This window comes from Talpa occidentalis, unplaced genomic scaffold, assembly GCF_014898055.3.
Source record: "Talpa occidentalis isolate TD23 unplaced genomic scaffold, MPIMG_talOcc4v2.1 talOcc4.10, whole genome shotgun sequence".
NCBI lineage: Eukaryota > Metazoa > Chordata > Mammalia > Eulipotyphla > Talpidae > Talpa > Talpa occidentalis.
The window spans coordinates 52,636,150-52,656,077 of NW_023600993.1; the positions used below are offsets into that span (position 1 = coordinate 52,636,150).

The following is a 19,928-nucleotide window of genomic DNA, read 5'->3' on the forward strand; positions in this document are numbered from 1 at the left end:
TGCCTTCGTGGTCAGAAAAGATGGTTGGTATGATTTCAATCTTGGTGTATCTGTTGATGTTTGTCTTGTGCCCCAGTATGTGATCGATCCTGGAGAATGATCCGTGTGCGCTTGAGAAAAATGTGTACTCCGTTTTTTTGGGGTTTAGTGTTCTATAGATGTCTGTTAAGCCCAAACGCTCTAGGTCCTTATTTAGAGCTTTAGTTTCTTTACTTATTTTTTGTCTTGTTGATCTATCCATTGTTGATAGTGGTGTGTTGAAGTCTCCCACTACATATGTGTTTTCTCTGATGTCTGTTTTCAGAGAGGACAACAGTTGTCTGATATATTTTGGTGCTCTTTCGTTTGGTGAGTATATGTTAATGAGTGTTATTTCTTCTTGAAGTATTGTCCCCTTAATCATAATGTAGTGACCATTGGGGTCTCTTTTTATTTTTTGAGTTTGAAGTCTGTTTTATCTGATATAAGTATAGCTGTTCCTGCTTTCTTTTTTGGCCCATTTACTTGTAGGATTGTTTTCCATCCTTTGACTTTGAGCCTATTTTTATCTTTTGTAGCTAAATGTGTTTCCTGGAGACAGCAAAAGGTTGGGTTTTGTTTCTTAATCCAGGCTGCAACTCTGTGTCTTTTTATTGAAGAGTTTAGTCCATTTACATTTAGAGTTAATATTGATATGTTAGCATCTGTATTTGCCATTATGTTTGTCTTTCCTTTGATTTTATTTATTTATTCTTTTAATAACTTTTTTTTTTTTTTGGTCTTCTTTCGTTGTTATTCGTCCCTCTGAGGTTCTGGCTTTAGGATTCCTTGTAGTATTTTTTGGAGTGGGGGTTTAGTCGCAATGAAATTCCGGAGTTTCTCTTTGTCTGGGAAGGTCCATATTCTTTCTTCATGGAGGAAAGAGAGCTTTGCGGGATAGAGTATTCTTGGTTGGCATCTGTTTTCTTGGAGTCTGTTGACTATGTCCCTCCACTCTCTCCTTGCCCGTAGTGTTTCTTCAGAGAAGTCTGATGTCAGCCTGATTGGTTTTCCTTTGAATGTTATCTGTTTCTTCCCTCTTGTCAGCTTCATTATTTTTTCCTTGTCCTGGATTCTTGGGAGCTTTACTATTATGTGTCTTGCTGTGTTTTTCCTTTCGTCGTGGAAGTTTGGTGTTCTTCTTGCTTCTTGTATATCAATTTTCAGCTCCTTCTTCGCATTTGGGAAGTTCTCTTCAATTACATCCATGAATATTTTCTCTGTTCCTACATCTCTCTCCTCTCCTTCTGGAATTCCTATAACTCTTATATTTCCTTTCCTCATGGAGTCAGATAGTTCCCGAAGTCTTTCTTCATTCTTTTTCCTTCGTACTTCTCTTTCCTTTTCTGTTTTGGTTCTTTTTATTTCTGTGTCTTCAAGATTACTTATTCGTTCTTCCATTTCATCTATTCTGCTTTCATTGCTTTTCCCAGAGTTCTTTAGTTCCTCCATTAATTCTTTGATCTCCTGCATTTCTCTTACTTCCCTCTTTAGGGACTCAATTTCCTTCTTCTGATCTATCACTTTTTTAATCATGGCAATTTTAAATTCTCTTTCTGGAAGGCTCAGAAGTTCTTCCAAGTTGCTGTCGTTGCAATCTGGGGAGTGGTTTTCTTTTTGTGGTGTGCTTCTTTCCTGAGGAGTTGTTAGGTTGCGTGTGGTTCTTCTACTCCCTACTGTCTGTTTTCTAATTTGTCGTATGCGTTGGGACACTGTGTTGCTCGGACTGACTGACATCTTGGGTGAACTTCTCCGCTCCCCTCTGGCTCTTCCAGGAGCCATCTCTGTCTTCTGGGGAGCTTTCTGCTGGTTTTAGGCAGTTTTTACTGAAGAAATGTCCCTGTTCTCAAATGGCGAAGCGGGATGCAGTCCCTGTGCCTCCGGTTTCAGGCACACTCTTCTGCGCACCCGGTCTGCCCCGGACGTGGGTGCCTGCTCCCTCTGTGGGCTCAGACTGCTGGTCGGAAGGGGCCTGGCGTGGAATAACTTCCCGGCTGGCCACTGGGTCCTCCAGAAACCTTCTGCCCTTTTCAAGCAGTCTTAAGAAATGTCCTGTTTTATAGGGTGTTAGTGACTTTTTTTTTTCCTGGTCGCTAGGTGGCGCCAGAGATCTCTCCTATTGTCCTTGGGGGGCTGTTTTTCGCCTCCCCCCACCCCGTGACAGAGAACAGAGCGGGAATGGTAGGGTACACCTCAACAGCTTTGGGGTGCTGTGTCTGCCTTGTGCCCCACCGTCGTGGAGAACCCACGCCCCGAATTTTCGTGCCCCGGGTCTCAGTTCAAAGCCCTCAGTTCCAGGACGCGGGCTGTAGCCCAGTTCAGTGGCGCGGGAATGGCGCCTTTTGCACCGCTCCCGTGCCTGGGCGCCTGGTTCCTGCTCACTCAGGGAGGGACCTTCACCTCAGTGAGGACCTCCGCGCGTCTCCCCGCAAGCCTAGGTCGTCTCCCCGCAAGCCTAGGTCGCAGGCGCGGGGACCTGGGCAGCCGCCATCCAGGTCTGCACTTGCTTTTCAAGCGCGCCGATTGCGCCGCTTTCCTGCGCCAGCTTACCGGCAGCCCGGGCTGTGTGCGCGTCTCCCAGGGTCTTTGTTCTTCTCTAATGGCGCCAGGAGCCGTTCGCTCACCACCGCGGTGAATCCTGCAGGGTTCGCCTCAGCTCCCGTTCACGGGGTGTGGTGGCTGCAATAGTTCCTTTCCACTCCCAGTCCCGCTTGCTGCGTCGTTTGTTCTTGTTGGCCGTTTTGGTTTGTTGTTTCCTCCTCTCTGCGGGTCGGAGAGTGCCGCCTCTGTGGGCGGGGGAGGGGAGCAGGGTTCTGCGCTTCCCTCCCTTCTAGTCCTCTTTTATGGCCACTTTCTTCTTCGGGCAGTTCGCTGGCGTCACCCGTTTATCTTCCGTGTCCCAGTTCTCACTGGGACCTGCCGCTTTTCCTCCCTATTCACTTTTTTTAATGGAACACTTTTTATTTTCTACTTGCTTGGGTTTTCTTTATAATGTCTTCTTAATGGGTGCAAAGTAATATCTCATTGTAGTTTTGATTTTGATTTCCAGTGTTTTCATGATGTTGCACATCTTTTCATGTCCTTAGTGGTTATTTGTATATCTTCTTTGAAAAAAAATTCTATTCAAATATTGTGCCATGCCTTTAGAGTCATCTTCTGCATCATGGCAAGAATACAAACTTTGGAATCAGAGAGCACTGAGCTTTCATTTCAATTCTATAATTTTTTAATTGTGTGAGATAAGCTGGATTTTACCTCTGTGAGCCGCTATTTCCTCAACTGCAAAAAGACAAGGGTAGAACTACTTTGAAATGGTTTTGAAAATAAAATGCAGTTATGAAGTCTGTTATTATTTCCCATATGCTAAAGAAATGCTTTTTACTGTGACACATCAGAAGGAGAGAAAATTCTAACAGCAAAATGACACAAGGATTTACCTACAATCTAGTCAAAGTTAGGAATAAAGCAGTATAAGAAATCATCTCAGTGTTCCCCTTGACAAATGTTTGTTCTAGATTTTCTTTTTTTTTTTTTTGACCCTTATAATTATCAAGATCTGAACTTGAAACTTTTTTTGTTGGGATTTAATAGGTAAACTAAACGTGAATTCCATCAGGTGCTCTAGGATGAACAGTTACTAGAGTATGGTATACACTTCATGTGTTATAGAGCTATAGTTGGGAAGATGGTATTCGCCAGTTGGCTACAAATACTTATCTTGGCTATCCATCCTTTTATCATCTATAACAACCCATCAGCATTTAGAAGCCAATAATATACATAGGCTATCCTAGGCTTTCTACTCAGGAAAGGCATTTTCTTGGATTATCTTCTCACTTTGTGTCAATTTTTCCCTTGGTTACCAGGAAATACATTCCCTTGAAAAGTACCTTTATTCTCTGGGATGCCTTTTTCTCACTTTTATCTTCACTTTAACCCAATAATCTCAGACAATACCTAATCCCCATCATCAGATACCCATCAAGCTACATGCCAAATAATGAGAAGGAATGATGGGGGCAAGGGCGTCTCAAAATAGTGGACAAAATATGGTCAAGTGCAAGAAAATGGAGAAAAAAATTAACATTTAATGAGTACTTAGTGTAAAGGAACAAAAAATAACGTGGAAATGTACATGAACAACTGTCCCAGTCTGCCAAAGAGAATTTTGAAATTGCCAGTCCAATTTTCCTCCTTTCTATTAAAGAATATGGACTCCTTCTTCTAGGAGAGGGGCCAAGTGAATCTACATAACAAAGGACTGTGAAAGAAAATGGAAGATAAGGAAAAATAAGTGAGGCTAGGGTGGAGAATATTTTGCCAAGAAACGCTAAGGAGAGAAGTCCCTGAGGAGTGGCAGGGTATGAGTGAAGTGGCAGGAAAAGGAAGAGAATTTTGATAAGTATTGCTCAAATATTTGGGCTCTCTTTAATGGAATTTTTAAAATTTCTTTTTGGCAATTGAACTGTGCTTCTTCAAATACGATTTCATGAGACTGAGCTATGTGGGAACCTCAGAGTTATTAGGATTACACCAATATGTATTATCTGCTTTTCTCACATGGATTCAGTATTTGTTGAATGTTTTATTACATTTTGTGGTACAGTAGGACACAGTGGAGCCTCTCAAGTCAGCTGGGCTCAACATCTATTTCAATTACTTATTAGCTATGTGGACATGGTCAGTTACTTAACCTGTGTTTCCATTTTGTCATCTACAAAATAGGAATAACAAAATTAGCTCATAAATTTTCAGTGAGATAACATGTTTAAAAATCTGTGGGGCATAGAGTAATTCTTCACTAATTCCCATTAATATTCAGCTTACCTATGACAAAATTGAAGATATTATGTGATTTGCTAGAGGTCATATAGCCTATGGGTAGTTTTGCCAGAAAAAACTACAAGATGCCCAGCTTAAATGGAATTTCAAATAAACAGCAAATAGTTTCTTAGTATGTCCCAAATATTGCATGGGATATACTTATGCTAAAAAATTTTTATCTTTTGTCAGAGTTTCCATTGAAATGGCATATCCTGTATTTTTGTTTGCAAAATCTGGCAACTTTGCTCATGCAGAATATGACTTGGTTTAAAATCCAGATTTTCTGACCGCCAAATCCCAAGATGGGGAGTGAGCACCAATTAATTCATGGACAAACAAGGGAAATGACATAAAGAAAGTATGTGGAATACCTCCTATGTGCCCAAGACAAATGGCATGTTAACATATCTCTAATTGATATCACGGCTCAACTAGATCCATGTTGTTATCACCGTTTTACAGAAGGGAAAATTGCAAGTCCAAGACACCAAGTACCTAGCCAAGGCCACAAGAGATAAGCAGTAATAGAAGTGAAGTTCCAAACTCATGCCTGTATTCTAAGACATTATCTATTACTATAGATCATCTTCTTAAGACAGTTTTGCTGATAAGAATTTATGAGACCTAAGAAGAGAGCCCACTGTTTCTTGGGAATATTTAGGAGAATGGCATTGCTCTTTAAATGACTTGGGTCCATATGGTAAAATGAAGACAGGCTGTCCTCCTGCAGGCTTAACATATAGACAACTGCTGTCTAGATATCCCAAAGCAAAAATTAATCCAGGTTGATGGTCTGCACACACTGTGTTTACTGGATGGCTGCCAGCACTGCACTTAGAGAGTGAGGGGAGTCAAGTCCCCCCCTTTTTTATTTCTGGGACTGACTAAGGTAACCTTGTGACCTGTATGAAAATATGTGCAAAGTCACCAAAATGACACACATACAAAAGTTTGTACACCACAGCTCTATCAGAGCTCAACGCACTCTATAGCATTTTCCATATTTATTTTGAGAACAGAATCTTTTGCGTTTGACAAAGTCTGAAAACAGGAGTGCCTGGGGCTAAATCTTTTTAGATAGATATGAAATAAAGAAAAACTCTCATAATTTTGTTTTTAATTCTCTCAATTGTCAGTAGCAATCTCAGTTCCTGCTTATGCCTTCATTCAGTTGAGGCAGACAGTGTAGAAGGACTATAATGTCCTTAGTCCAAAGGCAAATTCATTTTGAACTGGGGAACTGACCTAGTCCATCAATGACCAATGATTATACTTTCAGTTATCAAAGGGAAATTCTGATAACCCTTTACTTCATTAGCCAATGTGTGTGTGTGTGTGTGTGTGTGTGTGTGTGTGTGTGTGTGTGTGTGGACACCTGCAATATAGCAGGGACCCTTCTGGGTATCAGGAAAATAATTGATAACAATTTAGACCTTATCCTTATGGAGCATATGGATGTCTTTTTTCAAAAACTAGCAAATTCTATACTACAATTAGAGAGAAAAGCAACAGCAATTGTTGAACTATAAAGAAGCTGAGATTGTTTAGCACCTGATCTCTAAGTTTGAGATATTCAGTTCTCACTTTGTCTGCCTCTTAGTACCAGAGCTCATATTATTCCCATCTATTAAAGAAGAAACACAAGTTGAAATAATGTGAATGGTTGCTAGCTTAGCCTGTCCTCCACATTAATGTGAAAATGTCACTTTTCTTTGACAGGCATAGTTGCTATTAATGTTAACTAGAACTCATTTACTTGCAAGTGACAGAGTTAAAGTGACTTAAGCAAAAAAAAAAAAAAAAAAAAAAGGAAAAGAAAAGAATTTTCTCTGGTCATGAAATCAAATTGTCCAGAGAGTGAATGTGAATGGATTTCAAAGAGCTCAAGTGTACAGGAATATTTGTCCCTTTATCTCTTTGCTCACTGAATCTGTAAGCCCAGTCAGCTCCTACTTCATTTTCCAGCTCAGCAGGAAAAGAAGTTACTCTTTCACAATGATTCCCACAAAGTTGCCCATCCGGAATCCATCATAAAACCACTTGGAATGATGGTGTACAAAGCTTGGAAGATTTTGATTGTCTGAGACTGGGGTGGGGCAATTCCACTAGAATAACAAAGGCAGAGAGTGGAAAGGAGGGGTCGTCCAAAGAAAATCGAAGGATGTGTCATGAAAGGAAAGGGAAATGCATATTGTGCAGAGACAAAGCATAGCAAATACAATGTTTGTGATGGCCTTTCCATGACATTGTAAATGTAGAATTAAAAAAATATTTTTTTTTGAAAGAGAAGAAGTAATAGTAGTCCAATCTAGAAGTGCCTCCAATCTCAGAATGGGGAATCAGTGTTGAAAGAGAAAATATCTATCCGTTTTTTCTCCTAGATCCAGGGTCCATGTACCTTCTAGATCATCTGCCTGGATAAAGTAGTTGAATTTGAGTTTAGTTAACTGTTCCGACCATTGATTTCCAAGTGAGATCGGGCAAGGCACCATGAGATAATATAGTGGTCGCTGGAAGAAAAACAAAGTTTGGAAAACACAGTTTCACTCCTCAGCAGCTTTGTGGCCAGCAACAGCATGTTAACTCTTTAAGTCTTTCTTTCCCCATCTGTGAAAGGGAGTCGTTGTAGCACCTACGAAGTTGTTTAGGAATGAAATATGATCACACATGACGTTTAGCATAAAGCCCAACTCAGAGTAAAAAGTTGGAACATTTTTGAAATTTGGTTGTTTCTCATTCTTTCCATAAGGAGAGAAGTCTTTTGGAGAAAACATGCTCAGTGATCTAACATGTTGATCCTTACTGAGACCAGCTACATAATTTGCAGGTCTGGTGCAAAATATCAACATGGGCTCCCTAGTTCAAAGATCATTAACAATTTCAATGGTGACAGCAGAGCATTAAACCAAGGGTGAGGTTCTTTTGAGCACAGGGCCCATGTAACAGCACAGCTTGCACACCCTTGAAGGTTACATATTATTTTTTAATATGAGAATTTAACATTCTTCTACCAAAAAAAAAAAAAGAACGTTAAAGCAAATCTCTTCTGAATAAGAAGGGAGTGGGAGCATTTGCCTAAGGTCTATTTCTTTTGAGGAGCTAAATCATTGAAAGGAAGTTCCATTTTCTTCCCCTGCTGGGAGCAGGAGAAACTTCAGACATGGATAAAAGATGGATCCATTCCCAGGAGATGCCACTTTCAATTGATTTTAAGGAGGTGCAGAATAAAGAAGACTAACTTTCTTTTTTTTTAATTTGGATGGGAAGCTTTCTGGAGATGGAAGATAAATGACAATACGGAAAGGAATTTTCAGTGAAATAACATTGTAAATAGCTCTGAAAGCATAACAAAGTAAAGCCAATAAAAATGGATGCGTTACACAGTCTGAAATTCCACAAAGATTCTCTTTCAACAATAGACTTTATTAATAAATCAGTTCTCTTTGCTCCATTAAAATCATAAAGCTAAGCAATTTGTGGTTAAGGTAATGTTGCTTTGTCCTCACTTAAGCAACAAGGATTGTTTTGATCTAATAAATGCTCAAATATGTTTAAAATATGTAATAAATTGAAAAAAAGAGTTTTTTTTACACTCAGCTGTGGATTATCTTGTAGTTCCACAGCAACAGAGAGAAGGACCCAAATAATCCTCTAATCTATAGGGCCCTCAAAGAGAGATGAGAAAATCCTCTTGCTTTCTCTGATCCAAACTAATCCAAGATGATTGTAATTTACACCAACATAAAAGTCACATTTAAAAGATGACTTAAAAGTCATCTTTTGTTTCTGGTTGCAGTTTAACCTTGAGACTCCAACCATCCCCAATAGCAAAGTGACATGGCAGCTGATCAATGTGAACATTAAATAAATAATTACTTAAAGTCTAATATAGAAACTGTAGTAAATTGGTGACAGAGAGTAACTTATGTTAGTATCCTAAATAAAGATAAAAAAACATGCAAAACAGAAGCTGAAAGGTAATTTAAGGTATGTGTCACATTAATAGGCAAGAAGCTCTATGAAGGACGGGGTTTTAAAAAATTATGGCTGGAGGAAAAATTCCAAACAACTTTGCTTGGGGCACATTGTCAAAAACCTTATCAACCTCTATCCACGGGACCTTGGAAATGTGTGAAATTTCATTTTGTTAGCCTTTTAATAAGGAGTTGCAAGCTTGATGTTCCAATTTTACAACGGACATGTATCTTTTCCACATGGAGATTTCCACGGGGTCTCGTGTTCTAAGGTAAGTTAAAGTTCGACTTACATGTGGGGTGAATTTGACTCCACTAAATGGAAATATTTGACAATACTTCCTTCCCATGGTCATATCAGGTCTCTAGATGTTCCTCAAGGCAGATGTAACTTCACCTTGAGAGGAGGATGAGTTTGAAAACTGCGGTAGATGAATTCCACTCATTACCCTCCCCTTGGGTTGCTGCAGAGCCCAGTCCCTGAGGATTTAAGGCAAGATTCTGCACATCTCGTCCTCCCTGGTGGTGCAAGGGGTTAAGCACAGCACTATGAAGCAATCTGCAGCCTCTGCAGCTTGAGTTCCATCCCCAGTCCCCCGCTGGCCAGGAAGCAACACACATGGCACAGCAGACCTCTCCTGTCTCACCTGCTGCTCCCCTCAGCAGTGTATTTCAGTCAGTCTGCCTGTTTTGTCCACCCCCACTCTGACTCTGGTGAATACCCTCACCACCCCCCACCTCTGGCCTGTACCCCAGCTCTTGTGTGCATAAATAAATAAATCTTAAAAAAAAAAACATTCTGCACATCAGAATCACCCACGAAAATACAAACTCTTGAGCCACGTCTTGTTCTGGATGGAGTCTTGAAATTTGTATTTTTAAAAACTTCTATCAATGATCCTGATTTGTGACCGCTCAACTCAGTCTTTTTGTTGCAGAACAGAAAGATTAATCCTGCCTCCTAGGTCTCAATCCTCATGGCAATTACTTTCAATCCTCCAGAGACCTATGATCAAGCTGGAACGTGAATCCCTACATAGTTAAGATGAGAAGAGCGGTCAGCAAGCTCTAACTCATAGCTGATCTGGCTGGCAGCCTGCTTGTGCAAATAAAGTGTTATAGGAGCACAGCCCTGTGTTTGTTTCTACACTGCCCATTGCTGTTTTCAGGTGTGAGAGCATATTTATATAGTTGTAGCAGAGGACTATTAGGTTGCAAAGAATCAAATATACACCTCCTGACTCTACCAAAAAAGATTACAGACCTCTGATTTAGAGGGTAATAATAACTACTTTTTTTTGAGTGCGTACTTGGAATTGGACCATGTGGATATATGAATTGGCTCAGTTCTGAAGGGTGATTTCTATCTTAATTTTCTTCAGCTGAGGAAACTATGGTATACAAAGAAGCTCCATAATGCAATCAAAGCTACCCAGCTACTGCGGATTGGAGTTAGACATGACCTCTGGCTCTGAAACTCTTGCTATTCTCCACCACACAGGACTTCATTATGGTTAAAAGAAAAGCCCTGGCGGCCAATGAAGGTCATCACTTAGCTAAATGATTTATTCATCTGAAAAAAAAAAAGGAGAATTGGGGAAGATTTTAACCTAGCCATTAATGAACATGTTAACCCTGACCTTTCAAATCAATCTTCTAGTATCTACCTTTACCTTTTAGGAAGGATTGCATTTTCTAGCGATAAAGCATATCACTTGCTGTAATATGAGACATCACAGCAGCCCATCAAACCATTAGTTACACATAAAACCTATTAATGTAGAGTATTCACAGTTGCATTTTCTTCTGAGTCAATAAAAAGGAAACAATTTATTACAAGAGCCTAAAAACCACCTTGGTGCCTCTTTCCCTCCCTTCAATGACAACTTGGGTTTCTTCCTAAGAAATCCATAAAGAATCTGATAGAGCCTTTGCATGGAGCTTTGGCAGAAGGTTAGCAGAGTATGTGCACTTATGGAGGTATGAAGGTGTACTCTCAAAATGATATGGTTATGTAAATGATTGACAAATTAGCAAAATTTGAGAACAAACTATTGGATCAGATCTCAGCATAGTGGATAGGTGGTACCAAGTTCCACCATTTAACTATCAAAGGAGTGACATCTCAACTGAGCATTTGATACTGAAGATGGCTCATAAGGAAAGAATTGAGGAGGGTCAATATCAGCTTTTCAAATACTTAGGAAGGTGCCACAGTGGGGATGGCCATTCCTTTCAATATGCCCGAGGTGACCAGTTGTCTGCAATGTTGGATCACAGAGCTGAGTATTTTTTCTTGAATGCATGATGAAGTAATTGAATGTTTTAGGAACCTGATGTTCAAGGAATATGAGCCTTTTAACATCAGAATCACACTTATTTTGGCAACAAACTCAAGCCTGGGAAAAGAATGTGATGCAGGCGATTGCTTTTACTCTCACTTGGTGTTCACTGTAGGGCCAGGTCCTCCTTGTCTAGGAGAGCAGGACAGTATGCACTATTAAATTATCTCCCTCTCTTTTTTTGCCAAGGACAGAGGGTTCAATTCCAGTAAGTTCTATGGGCTTATGCTGTGACTGATTATACTTTGTATGTGTTCTTATTTAATTTTCATAGTAACCCTATGAAGTAGGCATTGTTACTAACCTCATTTTAAAGATGAAACTGAGATCTAGAAAACTTAAGGAACCAGAAGTAACAGCTTGTAAGTGGCACAGCTGAGATTTGAGACTGGCCTGTTTCAGTTCCAGGATTCAAAACACAGCCTCTCATGTGACTTTGGGTTAGGTACACATGCCATATGTTTGTAAACTGTTCATATATGAATAATGTATGACTATGCTAATAAATATATAATTATTATATAACAATATGTAATGATACCATATGTTATTCCAACCACTAAGTTATGATTTATAAAATGAGGATCCTCATAGGGAGGACAGTTGGAAACATATAAATACACCACTTTCAGCCATCATAGTGTCTTTCGCACACTAGCTATTATTATCATCGATATACATATAGAAAGGAAATGTAAATAAAATAAGAGACACTGATTCTATCATCCACAGGATATGATTTAACTGGGACAGGATATATGCACCAAAACCTCAAATGATTTCATACCCAGAATGACTACTCAGCAAAAAGTTGTCAGGTGCCCCAAGGAGAAACACTGGTGAGATGTTAATGGGGGCACAGTGACACTTAGTTTGGATTTTGAAGAAAATGATCTAATGCAGATGGTGGGAGTGGAAAACCACATTAGCAAATGTTTGGAGACAGTAAGTGTCTTGATATATCCAGTTAACCAGAACACAAAGATTTCACCTAGCTTTGTTTATATGACCAAAGAAATGCAAAATGGTGGGGAATTAGACTGATTAGGATCTATCCATAGAATAGCATACAATAGAGACTTATAGAACCTTATAAGAATATAAAATTGACCTTTATATGTGTATATGAAATGAAGCTTCCCTGCTCTCCAAGATTGGTTACACTCTCCTCCACAAGTACTTACAGTTCCTTGTCTCCTGGGTAGTACTCATCAGATTTTTTTTTCAGATTTTTTTATATTATTTATAATGTGATTTATTGAATAATACCTGATTCCCACCTCCCACCATTAACCCTTAAGTACCATGAGGATCAGAATCACAGATCTTCATGCTCATTGATATACTCTCAAAGCTAGCTGAATGCATGCTTCATAAGTGTGAATTCAAATTTATCCAAATGTTGTACACATATCTGTGGATGAGAGAAGAGATGATATACACATACAAGGAAAGAAATACCACATATAGATGGCACATATAGTTGGGTTGATAAGTCCAGTCCATCGACAGTGCCTGGAAGGATACTCAGTGTTTGCTCAGGGGTAGAAAAGAAACACAACATGGAGAGAAATGTCAGGCACGGGTGCCCAGCCTGCGTGGCAACTCAGCCTTGCTCATTCCCGTATCAGATGCAAACCAGGGACAAGTGTCTATTGTATGCACAATATGATGCCAAAATATTTAGGCTCTAAATATTTACAGTGGTGGTCTCCAGAGGATTTGGACGTTTAGATTTCCATTGCCATTTTGATTTTCTGCTGAGTATCTATGATCCTTATGACCAAGAGAAAAATAGGCTATTTTCATTTTAGAGGGGTTAACTCTCATGTCATCTGACACTGTCCCTGCGTCATCTCCTTTCTCGTGCTCTCCCTTTTCTCCAGGCCCAACTCCTGGGAGAATTTTGCTCCCTGCAGAGACATAAAAACTTTCACTGCATTGACAGGTCTTCATTCTCCAACCTCCTTGATAAGAGGGGATACTTACCTGGGTGGGGACTGGGAAGCAGTCACCTCATGAATATGCAGTGAACCCCTGACAACCCACCAGCACTACAGCAGCTCAATGGTAGAGCTCCTTTGAGGTCTGATATGACAGGAGGAAGGAAAAAGAAAACTCAAATATAATAGTTTGTAGAACAGAAGTATATCCAGAGCCAATAGGCTAGAAGAAATGAAAGGCTCATTGACATTCCACTCTACCAAAGGCATTCTTTATTCTAAGGAGATGATAGCTATCTACAAAAGAGCTGTCTTATGATTTTATTCATTTCTGCTGCTACCACCAGCACAGTAGAGGCCTAGTGCAGTACACAGTGTCATCTAGAATGTCACTGGCTGTTCCTTTAGGGCAGCAGAACAAGCCCAGAGTGTCTGATTGAAAGTTCCCTGATCTGCCTGACATGAAGAATTGGCTGAACATGCTCAAGATCAAGGAACCCATCTTGAATTTCAGTTCTGTTTCCCAAAGTGTGATTTCAGAGCACCCATATAATAGGATGTTAAAGGGATTAGTGCATAAAAAGGATGTGATGTTGACAAGTTTCTATGCTAGTTTTACAGTAACAGCTTTTTTCATTTCTTGTGGGACTTTGAGACAGAGCTACCATAATAGAAATATAGATCTCAAGCCTCAAACAGGGAGATGGGGCTTTCCCAATCTTATTTCACCAGAGAATCTTTTTTGCATGGAGGGTCTGCATGGACAGGTATTTCAAAGAACAGGTTTTCAGAAATGGAGCCATCTATACATGTGGCAGGAGCCACAAGGACTCTCCAAAAAGAATTTGAAATGGTTTAGGAGAACTTTTGTGCCTGATTCTTTTGCAGCATTTAACATCACTTGGACAAATTACTTGCCGAAAGAAAAAGAAAAACCCTACAACTCTTAGAAACTAGAGAAGTGTAGTCTTATAAAGTGAACCCCATTGTCCTAATGTTTTCCACTATATAGTTTTTAGTTTTGTTTTCTGAAACGGAGTTTCTGCATTGGGAAGGCGGGGTGGAGGGGAGAGGGTTTACTACAATATTCTATTTCCCTCACACAAAACAAATTACTTGGGCCTGATGTTCTCACATAACAGCAGAAAACCAAAATTTGTTGTCATCTCTTGAAGTTGCATAAAAATAAAATACTTTATATAAATTAAAAGGATGGATAAATTTTCAGATACAAACACAAACTGTTTTTTCAACTCAGAGCAAGTAACAACCCACAGTTTCTGCTGGGAAATATCAGGTTAGAAAGAAAAATGGGTCTTAAGGCTCAGACCTTCCCAACCCTGTCAGAACAGCAAGATAGTGTTGACTACTGGTCCAAACTCTTGACAGCCTCTGGAGTAATTCTGGAACAGGAAGCTTCACATGAATACCCTGCACAGGGCAGGAAGTGGTGGTCTAACAGGTTCTCACCTCAGTGAGACAATGGATTTCTCTTCCATGCACCTCCTCACATTAGTCTCAAAGTGACTGAGCTGCATGTTCTAGGGGTTAAGCCAAAGAGAGGGACAAGGTATTGAACACAGACAGGGGAACAGTGAACCTGAATGCAAGGTCAAAATCAGCAACAAGTTCTACAATCCAGTGTTGATATCAGTACAAGTTTCAAGAACAAATTTTTTTTTTTCAAACACTGATACCACTTTTTTGATGCAGGGATGAGGAGGGCATTTGTCAGGGCAAAAATATACTTCTGAAACCTTGCATTCAGTAAATGTTACACATCTGCTCCAGTCCATTTAGAAGAATTTGTGGTGGAGAGTGGAGGACCACATTCACTCTACTCCTGTTCACTGGCCCACACGGGGGTGGGGATGGACAGCAAGGCCAGGCTGGAGCTGCTGACCCACACAGAGTAGATGAGCTCAAGAGAAACAGTGATATTATCTTCATGGAGCTGGGGGCCAGGGCTGGGGTCTCGTTCTGCATCCAGTCTGCAGTGTCAGGGTACATGGTGGCCCTGCCAGGCCACACAGTATTGCTTTTAAGATCCTTCTTGGTGTCTCCTCCACTCCATTTTATAATTGATGATGGTCTCTTGGATGCTGCACCCAGGATAAAGGGCTGGAATAGCACCTCTGCGCACCTGAACAGCTCATTGCTGATGGTATTGACTTGCCTCTCAGGCAACCCATAGCTCTTCCTTTGGAGGAGGAGGCTGGGGCGGCCATCTCCTGCTTGTGGTCCAGGGCAACAGAGCGGAGCTTCTCCTTGATGAAGCGCAAAATTTCCCACTGGGCAATAGCAGTGAAGCTGTAGCCACAATCGGTGAGGATTTTCATGAGGTGATCTCCCAAGTCCAGGACAGCCTGGTCCAGACACAGGATGGCATGGGGAAGTGCATAGTCCTTGCAGATGGGCACCATGACCATGCAGGGGTACTTCCAGGGGTGTACAGGGACAGCGCGGTCTCCCATGGCTTGAGTGTTGATGGTCTGGAACATGATCAGAGTCATCTTCTTACAGTTAGCCTTGGGGTTCATGAAGGTCTCCATCAACAGCACCGGGAGAGCTCCTCAGGAGTCACGTGAAGTTCCTTGTGTGGTGCGAAATCTTCTCCACATCATCCCAGTGGTGACAAAACCATGCTCAACAGGGTACTTGAGGGTTAGGATGCCACAATTGCTCTGGGCCTTGTCACCCACATAGGAGTCCTTCTGCCATGGCCATCATGAAGCCTTGGTGTTTGGGTCCCCAAAGGATGGAGGGGACCTCAGTGCGTATGGGGCTGGGGCGGGGGCGTCATCCCCAGTAAAGCCAGCTTTGCACACATCAGAGCCATTGTCGATGACAAGCATAGCCATTACTTGCAATGAGAGTGGTGGAGGCTGCTGTAGGGGCGTAGTAGATGCAGATTGAGCTGGTGCCTGGAGGAGAGGGGGCAGCTACAACAAATGAGATGAGGAATTTCCCTCTTCAGCCAAGTTAGATGCCTAGTTCAAAGCAGCAGTGGTACAGGCAGCCATTCTAAAGCAAGACCCCTTTCTAAAAGCAGGATGCTTCTTTCTCCCTGCTGCCCAATACCTTCCCATCACATCCCAGTTTTTTTTTTCATTTTTGTTTTGTGATTACTTTAGAACTTCCTTAAATCAAGAAACTCTCTTCTCCTCTCAGTTAAGTCAGAATTGCTTTTCTCTGCAAGGAGACCCTCTTTTCCCAGTTGAAGCTTCCACAAAAGCATTAGTATATCTACAGAAGAATTTATCATAATTTGAGTATAATATAACACATAACTCTTAGTGTTACAAAAAATAGTCAGGAAAGAGAGGGGTTAATTTTGGACTTTAATGTGTCAAAAGTAAATAATAATTATTAATGTAAGCTTAGTTTTACATTTAACTAAATTTAGGTTATATTTATAAAAGTGGGTGCATTTTTGGACACTACTATATGATAGCTCCAAATAACACTCTTAATTTCAGTGCTGAGACATTCATGTCACACACATAAAAATTTTGTAAACCAATACAGAGTTCCATCAAACTGTACCAAAGTCCTCTTATGATTCTTTGATATCCATATTTTTTTGTTTTGAAGTGCCCATCCATATTGATTTTCTCCTTTTCCCTTGTTAATTGGCCTAATTCTACCAGATCTCTTTTACATTAAGACATAATTTGTAAAGCATAATGATTTGATATTTGTACATATTGTGAAATGATCACAACAATAAAATCCAGTTAACATCTGTCATAGTCACAATATTCTTTTTTGACAGTTTACTCTCTTAGCAACTTTCAAATACACAAGAGTGCAGTTAAGAGTATTTACCATGCTCTATTTACAGCCCTAGTACGAGTTAGCTGATGACTGAAAGTTTGTCTCTTTTGAGCACTTTCATCCATTTCACCTGCTAGCCACCCCTTCATCTGGGATCCACCAGCATCTATCAGTTCAGGGGATTTTGTGTGTTTTTTTGGAGGTGGGGGGTTGTTTTGTTTTTCGGATTCCACTTAAAAGTGATGGCATACAGTATTTGTCTTTCTCTATCTGAATTATTTCACTTAACATAATGCCCTCAAGGTCCATCCTTGGTATGAGAAATGACAATATTTTCTACTTTTTTTGAATGAATAATTTTCCTCTGTACGTTTGTGTGTAATAAAGAAAATTAGTGTGTGTATACACACATGTGAATATTTATACATTTCTTAAATGTATATATGTGCATATGTATTTCTTTATCCATTCATTCAATGGTGGATATTTAGGTAGCTTCTGTCTTGCTATTGTTAAGTAATGCTCCAGTGAATGTGGGGACACACATTATCTTTTAAAGTTAGTGTTTTTGTTCTTGCTAGATAAATAACCAGCAGCAGATTCGCTGGATCAACCACACTGTTGTTAGGAATGTAAGTTGGTGCAACCAGTGCGGAAAACAGAATGGAGTGTCAGTCGCAAAAACTAGGGTACTACTTTTTGTGTCAGTTGCAAAAACTAGGGTACCAGCTGGCTGTGCTAGCTCCTTTGTGGTCGATACTGGCAACATGGGGTGAGGCAAAAGAAGAGTACAAGGGAGTACCCACCATCCTCTATTCCTTGCACAGGCTTCTAGCTGAGTGTTAACCTGTGGCTCCCAGGTCTGTTTGTTCCAAACTGGCACCCAAATATAGTGGAAAAGGAGAGACACCTCCTGCAAAGAGGCAGACCATTTCAGATTGGCAAGTGGCAGTTTTAATAAGCAAGGAACCTTAAATGTTTGTCTTGGGTGTCTGCAACACAAATAGATATCCACACCCACCCACCAAATCCTAAAAGTTTATATGGAGGTCTTAAGTGGGTTCAATCAAGAATACTGTCCAAATGGTTTCCACACCATATTACCAGCTCAAAGCTGTGTTCTTGGAGCAATTTCTACCTTGGAGAAAGCAAGTGGAATGCACATTTCAAGGACAGGGGATGAAGTGAGGAGCCTCCTCTTGCAGGGGTTCTGCTCTTGAAGCCTATTAGTAGGCACATTCTTTCTATGAACTTCTCCAACAAGGCCAGAGCCTTAGGGCAAGCAGAGACCACTTTCACAGAAAGAGTGAGCAGACTGTTGTCTGCTCTGTATCATGAGGGTAAAAGCCAGCCAAGATCTCTCTCTCTCTCCATTTGTTATAGTCCCACAGAACCCAGGAACCCAAGCCTCACAAGGAATGTCCCCTCTGTGGCAATGTCCCCTCTGGACAATCAAGGAATGTCCCCTTTGTGGCAGCCACAAAACCCAGCACAATACACAACAAACCTGGGCACCACACGCATTTAAAATCTCTGGTCTAGGAGACAGTGATAAATAAGAGCAAGTCATAGGGAGAGCAAGGATAGCACCCCTGCTCGGTGCTCTCTGAACAGCACTGCAGTGAGACCTTAGACAGAAGTTTAATTAGAAGATTGCAGTTACAAAGATCAGCTAATAGGCCTCTTTCACAGAAGACTATTGCCTGTTGCTGCACCCACAGGTTGGTAGCTAATTAAGAACTTTTTCCCAGTCTGTTACAGACCTATGGGACCCTTAAGCATAAAATCCACTGGCCACAAGGCTACACAACATAAAGATGTGCCCCGGTAGCAATCACAGAATCAGGGTTCCAGATGATAGTTTAAGCTCCTCTCTGGGTGATTCTTGCAAGCTCAACTAAGGCAGAAATAAAGGGCAAAGATTGTTTCTGTGAGTCTCCATCCCACAGAGAGTGCAATAGGTCCTCAGATATGTATTGAATTAGATGCCTGACCCCCAGAGCAATGCTTAAGATAAACAAATGAGGCTCTTTTAAAGAAAATCTAGGAAACTTGCAATCAGTTACTTCTTTTTTTTGTTTTGTTTTTATTTATTTTCTTACATCCTGGTTCATTTTTTAAAAAGATTTACTTATTTATTTAAATAAGAACCGGGGTACAGACCAGATGTGCAGAGGGGTGAGAGGATTGACCAGAGCCAGAGCGGGGAACAGAACAGGCAGACTAACCAAATACACTGCTGAGGGGAGCAGCGGCCGAGGCAGGAGAGGTCTGCCGCGCCATGTGGGGCCCTCACCGGCTGGCTGGGATCGAACCAGGGCTGCCGAGGCTGCAAACAGATTCACATCACTGTGCTCAACCATCTGCACCACCACGGGAGGACTTTCCTGGTTCATTTTTGTACAGTATTTCATTCCTCCCCTCAGATGTAGTCCCCATACTTCTCCACTGCCATAGCACCCATAAATTTTCATCATAGTCCTTGTGCGCTTCCCTCTCCTGTTTTGAAGTCTCTCCCTACCGGCCACCTCCACCCTGGCTGTATGCCTCAAATCTATGGTCAGATTGCAAGTGTGGTCATTTTCTTGACCTTTGGTTTGGTTTCTCTATATTCCACATATAAGTGAAATCATCCAACATTTATAATTTTATTTCTGACTTATTTCACTTAGCTTAATCCCTTCCAACTCCATCCATGTTGCCACAAATGTCATGAGCTTATCTTTTTTGATTGCTGAATAGTAGTCCATTGTGTGTATATACCATAACTTTTTGATCCATTCATCTGTGTTGGGGTATTTGTTTCCATATCTTAGCTATTGTAAATAGTGCTGCAACACAAGTGAGAATGGCCCATATTAAAAAAAAAAAAAAAAGAAAGAAAAAGAAACAACAAATGCTGGTGAGGATGTAGAGAAAAAGAACCCTCTTACACTGCTGGTGGGGATGTAAACTGGTCCAACCACTATGGAAAGCTGTGTGGAAGTCCCTCAAACTACTAAAAGTGGAGCTTCCATATGATCCAGTAATTCCACTCCTGGGAATATACC

The 19,928-nt window shown here is 40.8% G+C and overlaps 1 pseudogene; it reads right to left on the reverse strand.

Annotated features, from left to right (window-relative positions):
* Positions 1-14,865: 14,865 nt before the first annotated feature.
* LOC119237612 (actin, cytoplasmic 3-like) lies at positions 14,866-15,962 on the reverse strand (annotated as a pseudogene).
* Positions 15,963-19,928: the final 3,966 nt, after the last annotated feature.